Raw genomic sequence first — 13,231 nt, 5'->3', positions numbered from 1 at the left:
ATCGACAAGACTATAATTCTTTTTTTTTGGAGACAGAATCTTGCTCTGTAATCTTGCTCTGTTGCCCAGGCTGGAGTGCAGTGGCGTGATCTCAGCTCACTGCCACCTCTACCTCTCAGGTTCAAGCGATTCTCTTGGTTCAGCCTCCCGAGTAGCTGGGACTACAGGCGAGCACCACCATGCCCGGCTGATTTTTGTGTTTTTACTAGACACCAGGTTTCAGCATGTTGGCCAGGTTGGTCTCTAACTCCTGACCTCAAGCGATCTGCCCGCCTTGGTCTCCCAAAGTGCTGGCATTACAGGCGGGAGCCACCACACCCAGCCCACAAGACCATCATTCAACTGTGAACTTCACAGTTGCCAATGATCCTGGCCTCCCTTCCTCAGTTAGAACCTTCTAGGCATGCACACAGGTGGGGTGGTCTGTTTTTTCTTTCCCTTTTTCCATTTACATGGGATTTTAGACACACTGGGTAGTTGGAAGACTGGAAGATTTCTATTTGTAAATGAAATTCGACCTGAACAAGAAAGAGTCGTAACTATACAGGGATCATCCATCAATGCCTAAGTTCCTTCCGTCCCCCGTTTGAACACATCTGTTATGCATGAGACTCCTTAAGCTGCACAAAAGCACACACTCATTTCACGTGATGGACAACCGGAAGCTGTGCATCCTGCAGACTAGGATGTGTTGCTTTGTTGAAAGCTTTGCCGGACAGCCTGTCATTTGGAGGGAGAATGACATTCAGATTCAGCAAAGGGCTCTTCTTTTGAAACCAGATCATACTGTTATTACCAGAAAGAGGTCCTGATCCAGATCCCCAAGAGAATATTCTTGGATCTTGCGCGAGAAAGAATTTAGGGCGAGTCCATAAAGTGAAAGCCAAGTTTATTAGGAAAATAAAGGGATCAAGAATGGCTACTCCAGGACTGCTGGTTGTCCATTTTATGGTTATTTCTTGGATATGCTAAACAAGGGGTGGATTATTCATGCCTCCCCTTTTAGACCATATAGGGTAACTTCCTGACGTTGCCATAGCATTTGTAACTGTCATGGCGCTGGTGAGAGTGTAGCAGTGAGGACTACACTGTGACGAGGTGGTCACTCTCGTCGCCACCCTGGTTTTGGTGGGTTCTGGCCGGCTTCTTTACTGCAACCTGTTTTACCAGCAAGGTCTTTACGACCTGTGTCTTGTGCCGACCTCCTGTCTCATCCTGTGACTTAGAATGCCTTCACCATCTGGGAACGCAGCCCAGTAAGTCTCAGCCTCATTTTGCCCAACCCCTATTCGAGATGGAGTTGCTCTGGTTCAAATAAAGTATGCTCTGACGGTACTTTAAGCTGATTGTGCAAAAAGCCCTCTCATCAGATACCTCTGCAGCATGGAGGGTTGCAGATTGAATATACTCTCTTCTAGGTCCTGAGTGGGTTTGTTGCAGAGCCAGTGGGCAAATGCAGTTATCACCAGCTTGGTTTGCATGTGACTGTCGTCATGATGAAACAGCTACATTGTCTGGGGTACATACCCTGGGGTTCATTGTCTCGCACCGAGAAAGAATTCAGGACACAGACACATGTGGTTCGATTAAGGAGTGGGAAGGTGAAGAGACGGAAGAAAGGGAAGAGGAGAGCAGTTCCTTGCCAGAGAGAGAAAGAAAGAAAGAAAGAGAGAGAGACAGAGAGAGAGAGAGAGAAAGACGTCTGCAAAGTGGGGAGGTGGCAGTCGGCAGCAGATTTTTTATAGGCAGACTGGGGAAGGTGGTTGATTTATGGAGGACTCACAGATTGGTTCGATCAGTTATGTTTACATAGCGCGTGGGGAAGGCTGGTTGCCCCACCTGAATCTTATTATGCAAATGGCTTTCCAGTTGATAGGTGCCATCTTGTCTGCTCCTTGCTGTACACGTGGATGACAAAGAGGAGGGAAGATGGAGCCACCATCTTGAATGTGTCTAGTCCCTGGTTTCTGCCGGCATTCACCGGTGCAAGCTCCCAGCTGGCTTGTGTATGCCTGCAGCTCAACTTGACAGGTTGGTCTCTGTTAGAAAATGGCTTGGGGCTGCTTTTCATTAAAGAGAAAAGCCTTACCGAGGACTCCCATACCTTTACTATCTGCCTAAGTGATTTCACCTTAACCCCTGTATCGCTGGCAGACTCTCAGTTGCCTGTTGGGTGGAGTACTATATTGCTGAGTATCATGGCTGTATTTCATGTGATGGAGACAGTGTGAACAGGGCATGGTTCCTGAAGTGCACACAGCTCTCACGGGGTTCCCAGGGGCTGGGCAGAGCTTCTGTCCTATCCAGTGTTATGGTACCCATGCAATTACAGGTCAAGCAGCTCCAGTGCTGGAAGACGTGCACACAAAATCCAGGGGCAACGTTGGAAAGAGGTTTAATGTTTCTTGGAAAAATGCCAGAAGTCTGAAGAAGTAGGAGCCCCGAGCAGCTTTGAAGGATGTGCATGCAATTAAACTGAAGTCAAAGGGTCAGAGAGAGGAGTGAGAGCCAGGTACGAATCTATATGCAGCTTCATCATAAACTCACAGACAGGCTTCATGCACCACCGTCTCGGCGCATTCGATGTTTGGATTCCACACGCATGCATCCTCAACCCCCTTGCGATGCTGTTCTCCTTGGAGGGAAGTGGGTCCTTCTTACTCTATCATTTGCAGATATCTGGCCAACCAGATAAATGTGGGAGAAAACACCAACAAAGCAGAAGTTACTTTTGATTATACAGCAGAGTCGTTGTAAAAGTTTGTGCGATTTTTTTTTTTTTTTTTTTTTTTTTTTTGTGACTGGCTCTCCCTCTGTTACCCAGGCTGTACACCTGGAATGCAGTGGCATGATCATGGCTCATTGCAACCTCGACCATGGCTCATTGCAACCTCAACTTCCTAGGCTCAGGTGATCCTCGCACCTCAGCCTCCCAAGTAGCTGGGACGACAGGTGTGCACCACCACACCTGGGTAATTTTTGTATTTTTTGGTAGAGGTGAGGTCTTACTATGTTGCTCAGGCTGGTGCTGAATTTCTGGGCTCAAGTGATCCTCCCACCTCGGCTTGCAAAGTACTGGGATTACAGGTGTGAGCCATGGCACCCAGCAAGATTCTTCTTTCTTTTTTTTTTAGATAGTTTTGCTCTTGTTGCCCAGGCTGGAGTGCAATGGCGCAATCTCGGCTCACCACAACCTCCACTTCCCGAATTCAAGCGATTCTCCTGCCTCAGACTTCCCGAGTAGCTGGGATTACAGGCATGCGCCACCACGCCTGACTAATTTTGTATTTTTAGTAGAGACTGGTTTTCTCCATGTTGTTCGGGCTGGTCTCGAACTCCTGATCTCAGGTGACCTGCCCGCCTCGGCGTCCCAAAGTGCTGGAATTACAGGCATAAGCCACCGCGCCTGGCCAGCAAGATTCTTTTTTAAGGCACTTATTTTTATTTAGGGAATGAGAGGCTGTACAATATTGTAAAAAAATAAAATCAGAAAACATATTGTGTTTCCATGGTTCCAACACATATGGGTCACATGAATTGCATGAACTCACCATTAAGTGCATGGTAAATATCATGCTTTAAAAAGAGAAACATGTTTCAGTATCACTTTTTCTTTTTCTTTTTTCAGACAGAGTCTGGCTCTGTCACCCAGTCTGGAGTGCACTGGCGCGGTGTCAGCTCACTGCAACCTCCGCCTCCCAGGTTCAAGTGATTCTCCTACCTCAGCCTCCTGAGTAGCTGGGATTACAGGAACCCATCACCAAGCCTGGCTGACTTTTGTATTTTAATAGAGACGGGGTTTCACCATGTTAGTCAGACTGGTCTCGAGACTCCTCAGCTCAGGTGATCCGCCCGCCGCCGCCTCCCAAAGTGCTGGGATCACAGGTGTGAGCCACTGCGCCTGGCCCAGTATCACTTTCTTAAATATTTTAGAAATGTGTAGAACTTTCAGGAAGTTACAAAAACCATGTTCCATGAGCTATTTTAACATATTTACTTGACAGCTGTCACACGCGACTTTTGTAAATAAAAGTACAGTACGGCTGGGCACAGTGGCTCCCACCTGTAATCCTGGCACTTTGGGAGCCCAAGGTGGAAGATCCCTTGACACCAGGAGTTGGAGACCAGCCTGGGCAACATGGTGAGATCCCATCACTACAAAAAAAAAAAAAAAAAAAAAAAACCATGTATTAGCTGGACGTGGTAGGATGCACCTGTATTCCCAGCTATTGGGGAGGCTGAGGTAAGAGGATTGCTTGAGACCAGGAGGTCAAGGCTGCAGTGAACTGTGATTGCACCACGCACTCTAGCCTGGGTGACAGAGCAGGACCCTATCTCTAAAAAATAAAAATAAATGCAAGTGTATGGAGCACTCAGCCTGAGAATGTTTTTAGCATGAGCTGCAATTATAGATGGGGTCAGCTGCATGACCAAGATGAAACCGAGAAGAAAACACTCGCGTTTCCCACCACCATCCACAGCGCCTTCCGCAGCACATCCCTCCATGGGAACTGCCAGATGTTTCTTTGTCTCTATTATGTAGCTAAATGTTTTCTGAACTATATTGGGCAGTTCTTTCCAACACAAATGTCTTGGAATGCTAATAAACGTGCCCGGGGGAGAAAAGGCTCTAAATTCAGGGGGGAAAAAATGTGGAAAAGACCGAGCGTCTCAGAGTTGAGCTGTTCGTTTCAGCAAGATTTCTCAGTCTTTTGTTTGCTGAAGGGTAGTGCAATCTCCCCAGGAGAGATACTGAGGGTACTGTGGTCCGTGTTCCCCAGATTCTTCAACCACATAACTGTTTCTGCTAAAGTCAGTTATTAACATTTCCATCACGTGGGATTCCAGGGAGTAGAACTGTAAAAGTCCAAAAGTCATTGAAGCATTAGATTAATCATCCCAGTCAGATAAAATTTACTAGTTACAACAACTTTGGACAAGAGTCGGTTGCCTTTTCTAAGGAAGTTGAATGGTGCAGTATAAATGTGCCATGCACACCCTCCGTGGAAACAGAAGATTTATGTTTCGTGCATATGTAGGTGAAAATTTTCACATGCTAAGTGCTGTGTTATCTGAGTTTACTGTGTTTTCTCAACAAGTGGCTTTCTTTTTTTGGTGTTTTGTTTCATTTTTTGAGATGGAGTCTCGCTCTGTCACCAAAGCTGGAGTGCTGTGACACGATCTGGCCTCAGTGGAACCTCCGTCTCCTGGGTTCAAGCAATTCTCCTGCCTCAGCCTCCCAAGTAGCTGGGATTACAGGCGCCCACCACCACTCCCGGTTAATTTTTGTATTTTTAATAGGGATGAGGCTTCGCCATGTTGGCCAGGATGGTCTTGAACTCCTGACCTCCAGTGATCCTCCCGCCTTGGCCTCCCAAAGTGCTGGGATTACAGGTGTGAGCCACTGCGCCCGGCCAAATTTGAGAACTGATGGCACACTGAGAATTTTAGACTTCAGTCAAGGCAAAACTCCAATTATTGGTTTTCCAATCATTTTACTTGTCAGGAGGACATAGGTACAGTTCCAGTTAACAGGGAAGAGTGGCACACCTGCTTGTGCATAATTATAAAGTAATTGAGGAAAACCATCAGTGTTTTCCAGGAAGCTGACAAAGTCCTGGTTCTTTATGAATGGGTTCAGAACCTGCCACTGAGGTTTCCAGAGATGCCAGACCTAAGAAATCCTGGAGAAATAAAGACACTTACAGAGATAAAAACTGGCCGGGTGTGGTGGCTCACGCCTATAATCCCAGCACTTTGGGAGGCTGAGGCGGGCAGATCATGTGAGGTGGGGAGTTCAAGACCAGCCTGGCCAACATGGCGAAACCTCGCCTCTACTAAAAATACACAAATTAGCCAGGTGTGGTGGCAGGCCTCTGCAATCCCAGCTACTTGGGAGGCTGAGGCAGGAAAATCACTTGAACCTTTGAGGCAGAGGTTGCAGTGAGCTGAGATTATGCCACTGCACTCCAGCCTGGGCAACAAGAGCAAAAATCCATCTCCAGAAAAAAAAGCCGGGGCTGGGGGGAGCATGGCCAGGTACAGTGGCTCATGCCTGTAATCCCAGCTCCCAGCACGTAGGGAGGCCAAGGTAGGTGGATCACTTGAGGTCAGGAGTTCGAGACCAGCCTAGCCAACAGGGTAAAACTCTGCCTCTACTACAATTACAAAACTTAGCCGGGTGTGGTGGCAGCCACCTGTAATCCCAGCTACTCTGGAGATGGAGGCAGGAGAATCCCTTTGAACCCACGAAGTGAAGGTTGCAGGGAGCCGAGATCATGCCACTGCACTCCAGCCTGGGTGAAGGACAACACTCCGTCTCAAAAAAAAAAAGATAAAAACCACAGCGCTGAAAAACGCCTTTGACCTTGTAGCTCAAAGTGTGGTCTTGAGACCAGCAAAATCCGTATCGCCTGGAAACTGGTTAGAAGCATGCTGCTGTGGTACCATCGGAGCTGAGGAAGCAGTTTCTGTAGTTAACAGGATCCCTGGGTGGTCCACATTCACATTAAGATGAGTCAAGGGAGGCCCTACCAGGATGTTTGTTCTGACCCGTTATTACCGGAAAGGGTCCAGACCCCAAGAGAAGGTCCTTGGATTTTGCACAAGAAAGAATTCGGGGTGAGTCCATAGAGTAAAGTGAAAGCAAGTTTATTAAGAAAGTAGAGGAGGGCCGGGCGTGGTGGCTCACCCCTGTCATCCCAGCACTTTGGGAGGCCGAGGTGGGTGGATCACGAGGTCCAGAGACAGAGACCATCCTGGCCAACATGGTGAAACCTTGTCTCTAGTAAAAATACAAAAATTAGCGGGGCGTGGTGGTGGGCACCTGTAGTCCCAGCTACTTGGGAGGCTGAGGCAGGAGAATCACTTGAACCTGGAGGCGGAGGTTGAAGTGAGCCGAGATTGGGCCACTGCACTCCAGCCTGGTGACAGAGTGAGACTCTGTCTCAAAACAAACAAACAAAAAAAGAAAGTAGAGGAGTAAAAGAAAGGCTACTCCACACGCAGGGCAGCCCTGGAGGCTGCTGGTGGCCCATTTTTATGGTTATTTCTTGATGACATGCTAAACAAGAGGTGGATTACTCATGCCTCCTGTTTTTAGACCATAGAGGGTAACTTCCTGAGGTTGCCATGGCATTTGTAAACATGGCGCTGGTGGGAGTGTAGCAGTGAGGACGACCAGAGGTCACTCATTGCCGTGTGGTTTTGGTGGGGTTTGGCCGGCTTCTTGACTCCAACGTGTTTTATCAGCTAGGTCTCTGGGACCTGTAGCTTGTGTTGACCTCCTGTCTCATCCTGTGTCTTAGAATGCCTAACCTCCGAGAATGCAGCCCAGCAGGTCTCAGCCTCATTTTACCCAGCCCCTATTCAAGATGGAGTTGCTCTGGTTCACACGCCTCTGACACTGTCTGTATTAGTCTGTATTTACACTGCTGATAAAGACATACTTGAGACTGGGAAGAAAAAGAGGTTTAATTGGACTTACAGTTCCACATGGCTGGGGAGGCCTCAGAATCGTGGTGGGAGGCAAAAGGCACTTCTTACCTGGCACAGCAGCAAGAGAAAAGTGAGGAAGAAGCAAAAGCCAAAACCCCTGATGCACCCATCAGATCTTGTGAGGTTGATTCACTATCACAAGAATACACAGGAAAGACCATTCCCCCACGATTTAATGACCTCCTCTGGTCCTTCCCACAACATGGGGCAATTCTGAGAGATGGAATTCAAGTTGAGGTTTGGGTGGAGACACAGCCAAACCACATCACTGTCATTTTGTAAAAGATGTGCATTTTTATCTTCTCCGGTTCCCATAACAAATCACCACCAATTTAGTGGCTTTAAAAGAACAGAAATGTATCGTCTCCTGGTTCTGGGGTTCAGAAGCCTGAAATTAGTATTGCTGGGCTAACACCCAGGTGTTGTCAGAGCTGATTTCTTCCGGAGTCTCCAGGGCAGAACGTACTCCTTTGCCTTTTGAAGCTTGTAGAGGCTGTTTTGCATGCCTTGGCTTGTGGCACCTTCCTCTACCTTAAACACATCAGCACATCTCCCTCCTTTCAGACCTCTGTTTCTATCCCACATCTTCTTGTCTGACTCTGACCCTCCTGCATCCGCTTTCCAGTATAAGAATGCTTGTGATGACACTGAGATACTCTGACTGTAATCCAGGATAATCCTCTCATCTTAAAATCCTTAACTTAATCACTTTTGCAAAGTTGCTTTTGTCATATAAGGTCAGATATTCACAGATTTCAGGGATTAGGATGTGGGCATCACTGGGGCCCTTATTCTGTCTATCACATGGGGATTAGGACGTGGACATCTTTGGGGCCATTATTCTTGCTACCACATGGGGATTAGGACGTGGACATCTTTGGGGCCATCACCTGTCTACTACATGGAGATTAGGATATGGACATTTTGGGGGTTATTATTCTGTCTACCACATGGGGATTAGGACGTGGACATTTTTGGGGCCGTTATGTTGTCTATCACATGGGGATTAGCATGTGGACATCTTTGGGGGACATTATTCTGTCTACCACATGGGGATTAGGACGTGGACATCTTTGGGGCCATCACTTTTTCTACCAGAAAATGAAAGAGTTTAGGGTCACGGGACATAAGCATGTGGTCCCAGAACTGCCATTGGTTAGCTCATTACACTGGCCAAAGGACCTTGCCTCTAGGTCCTTGGGTCCTACATCTGCATTGTAGAGGTAATCCATCCTACTTCAGATCTATGGTATTCTAGTAACGGGAACAGGCCAATATACTCAGCCACTCAAAATGGCTTCATAACATCCTTAAGCTATGGAACCATGAGCCAGACATATCTGATTTAACAAAATTAAGAAAGGGGTCAGAAAACTTTCTCTTCTGGCTCTCTGGAGCAAAACCTTTATTTTGATCTGTCTAGCTGTCAATGTCTTTTCATTTTCAAATCACAGTTACCAGTCTTTCACCTTTACATGTATTTTAATGGTTTAACATCATTAATATCAGCAGGAAACTGATTTTTTTTAAGACAGCGTTTTGTTCTTGTCGCCCAGGCTGGAGCACAATGGCGTGATCTTGGCTCACCACAACTCCTGCCTCCTGGGTTCAAGTGACTCTCCTGCCTCAGCCTCCTGAGTAGCTGGGATTACAGGCATGCACCACCACACTCGACTAATTTTTGTATTTTTAGTAGAGGTGGGGTTTCTCTATGTTGGTCATGCTGGTCTCGAACTCCCAACCTCAGGTGATCCGCTCACCTCAGCCTCCCAAAGTGCTGGGATGACAGTCGCGAGCCGCTGTGCTTGGCAGGAAATTGTTTTTAATAACAGAGCATTGAGCCAGTGTGGAGAGGGATCAACATGAAAACACGATGGCGTTTGAATATTATTTTCCAAAATCAGATTATCTTCTTTTTTTTTTTTTTTTTTTTTTTTTTGAGACGGAGTCCTCGCTGTGTCGCCCAGGCTGGAGTGCAAGTGGCCGGATCTCAGCTCACTGCAAGCCCGCCTCCCGGGTTTTACGCCCATTCTCCCGCTCAGCCTCCCCAGTAGCTGGGACTACAGGCGCCCGCCACCTGCCGGCTAGTTTTTGTAATTTTTTAGTAAAGAGATTGGGTTTCACCGTGTTTAGCCAGGATGGTCTCTAATCTCCTGACCTCCGTGATCCGCCCGTCTCGCCTCTCCAAGTCTGGGATGACAAGGGCATTGAGCCACCGCACCCGGCCCATATTATCTTCTTAAACACACATTTCTCTAACTCATGGGAGGCCAATGTCAGTCACGGCATGAAATTATATTTCCCACGTTGCATCTTAGACTAGAACTTCTATAGATCTGCAAGCCAAAAAAACAGCACTTCCAAGGCTCCATAGCAAAATAACCAAACCAACCCCATACTCACCTAGAATCGACTCTCTACAGCTGTGTTCATTCGTCACACTCATTACTTCCAAATTAGATGTTTTTTCCTCCAACAGGCTCAATGACTACTTATTTTACATTCCAGCCACAAAATCAAGACTTTGATCTTACCTACTCCTGTTTCAGGCATAAACATAATTAAAAATGCAAAGTATTGCGGATTAGGTAATGCATTCAGTCTAGGATGGAAGACTCAGCTTGTACTTGGTGAGGGAAAGGGCTTACAACACCTGTCTGCTGGATTTAAAAGTGTGGCTGCCATCAGGGTTAGGGTTGGAAACTTCCATATCTCTGGTAGCCGAATTCCTGACTAGTTGGGATAATCAAGAGTAGTTGAGAGCCAAGTACTTAATGATTATCTCCACTCTGCAAATGACCAATGTCTTGTGGCATACATTACCCAAACTTCTCATTCTACTTGGAATACACTTTCTGTCGCAAGTCTAGGTCCTTCTAGAACTGTCTTCAGAGATGAGGTCTGGCAAACTCATTCCATGCTCAAGATCAAAACCAGTAGCCTTACCACTTTACCATTGGCATCCAAGCTTGACTTCTTCATCTTCAAGCGACATGCTTTCTGTATCCTCATTTCTGCCTTTATTCTCTCTTCCGCAAGATTCTCAAAGTGGTCTTGGGCAGAGAAAATAATGATGGACTTTGGTTATCCTTAAAAACTCTGCGTGGATATCTTCATAAGAAAACAACATGCTTTTACCTAATTTTGTTTTGTGCTCTCAGGTACATGGTGCCTCCTAGTCTATCATGTGTGTGAATTTCTTGGGGTACTCCTACAAGGCAGATTCTGTTTCAATGGGTCTGGGTGGGGCTTCACATTCTGTGTCTAAGTCCTGGGCAATGCTGATACTGCTCATCCATGGACCATATATTGTGTCTTGAGGTTTTACAACACAGGTGTATATAGGTTTATGTATATAGGTGATACCCTGTATCAACTCACTACAGAAAACACTACAGAAAATGGCAGCAGAGTGCAACCTAGGGGTCCCTGGGTTGGCTTAACTCAGTAGGCAGGCATGGAACTTGGGATGGCCACTTTCTTGACCCTTAGCAGGAATTGCATATGTCCCGGCAATTTATCACAAGAAAGACAAAGTAAATGCCCCAGATGGATCAGCTCAAATGCATCAGTACTAGTAGAAACAACTAAAATGATAGCTACCTGGCTGGATTCATGTTCTATGGTAGCATCTTCTTCCGTGCTGATGTGAGGTTTGTCCCTGATGCAGAAATGGCTCTTGTCACCCAGGGACAAGGAAGTCTTGGCTGGGAACGGTGGCTCATGCCTGTAATCCCAACACTATGGGAGGCTGGGGCAGGAGGATTGCTTGAGCCCAGGAGTTAAAGACCAGCCTGGACAACATGGCAAAACCCTGTCTCAAAAAAAGAAAGAAAGGAAGAAAAGAAGAGAGAGAGAAAGAAAGAGAGAGTGAAGGAAGGAAGGGAGGGAGGGAGGGAGGAAGGAAGGAAGGAAGGAAGGAAGGAAGGAAGGAAGGAAGGAAGGAAGGAAGGGAGGGAGGGAACTGAGCAGAGCCCTCCAGGCTTGGTGGCTGAGATGAAAGGGTCACTGGAGCCCAGCAGGTTGAGTCTGTAGTGAGCTGTGATTGTGCCACTACACTCTAGCCTGGGCTACACAGAGAGACCATTTCCAAATCCAAGAAAGAAACAAAAAAGGGAGTCTTGCTAAGCTGATGCCTTTAGAACTTGTTGTTCATAGAGACAAAGTTGGTGTGTGGGGGCTCCCCGTGGACTTCTCTGGAGGATAAGAGAGGGTAGCTCCATTCTGCATTGAGAAAAGTGCATTTGCCCAGAGGGCTTGGGGGCTCAGGTTTAAAAGGAAAAGTCTGAAGGTCAGTGCTTGCTGATGGTAATAAATGATGCTGAAATTATCTAGCATCTAGATGCTGAAATGTCACCGTTTACCGTCTTTTCAACATCCTTCTGCCTCAGTGGTATGAAATGATTAATTTCACCCAGGGTAACTGGCTATTTAAACTTACTGGCACTGGCAAAAAATGCATTAAGGTGGACATTCTAAAATCAAAGATATTAATATAAGGATCTATTTTATTTCTTTAAAAAATTACATGAGATCTTTCAGGGACCATGTAATGAGTAATAGTTAGCATATAAAGTACTCCAGACCCATCCAAACATTTGTCAACACTAGATTATAAACATTATTCCTTTATTTTCCAAATTTCTGGTGTAGAATGTGTTGCAATTGTTGGAAACTAGACTGAGATTAAACAGTGAGTAATACTCAGTATTGCAACCTGTCGTTTCCAATTTCCTGAGCCATCAGGAGAATACAGTGCCTCTTTTTACTGTTATTTATGAACCATAGCTTTTGCATCAATTTTGCAATTACACATGGCCAATGTTAAATATATAAAGTCATGAAAACTCTTTGGAATCTAATTGTTTTTCCCCCCTCTGGCTGGAAGAAATAGTTAAGGAGAGAAAACTGTAAAGAGGTTCATGTTGGCCGGGCGCGGTGGCTCAAGCCTGTAATCCCAGCACTTTGGGAGGCCGAGACGGGCGGATCACGAGGTCAGGAGATCGAGACCATCCTGGCTAACACGGTGAAACCCCGTCTCTACTAAAAAATACAAAAAACTAGCCGGGCGAGGTGGCGGGCGCCTGTAGTCCCAGCTACTCGGGAGGCTGAGGCAGGAGAATGGCATAAACCCGGGAGGCAGAGCTTGCAGTGAGCTGAGATCCGGCCACTGCACTCCAGCCTGGGTGACAGAGCGAGACTCCCCCTCAAAAAAAAAAAAAAAAAAAAAAAAAGAGGTTCATGCACATTTCACAGAATGTGTTTTGTGATCTTTTGCATCATGAGTTTGGCTCTGTCTCCAGGGGAATACGATTCCCCAATGAAATGGGGAACTCAGGCTTCTTCCAGCCAAGTTGTTCTCTTCCCTTGAATTTATTCCGTGGCAAAATGGAATAGCCCTGCAAAGATTCTCTAGGGTGATCCAGACAAAGTCAATTCATTCATTCACGGGTGTATGCATTCATTTAATGAATATTAATGACCTAGACTGTGCCAGATATTGGAGTATGCCTGCATATATATGGGTCCCAACATTTGGTTTCAGAAAGTAATAGGTAGATAGACAGATAGATGGATGGATGGGTAGGTAAGTGAATGAATGGATAGCTGGATAGAAAGTTGGGTGCATAGATGGATGAATTATTAAACGGATTAATGGATGGACAGACAGATGGGTAGGTGGATAAGTGGGTAGCTAGGTAGTTGGATAGTTGATTGGAAGAATAGCCTGAAA

The sequence above is a fragment of the Rhinopithecus bieti genome, unplaced genomic scaffold (genome assembly GCF_001698545.2).
Source record: "Rhinopithecus bieti isolate Rb0 unplaced genomic scaffold, ASM169854v2 scaffold_38008, whole genome shotgun sequence".
In the NCBI taxonomy this organism is placed as follows: domain Eukaryota; kingdom Metazoa; phylum Chordata; class Mammalia; order Primates; family Cercopithecidae; genus Rhinopithecus; species Rhinopithecus bieti.
The sequence above is the reverse complement of the archived record's forward strand: the minus strand, read 5'-3'. Positions refer to the sequence as shown.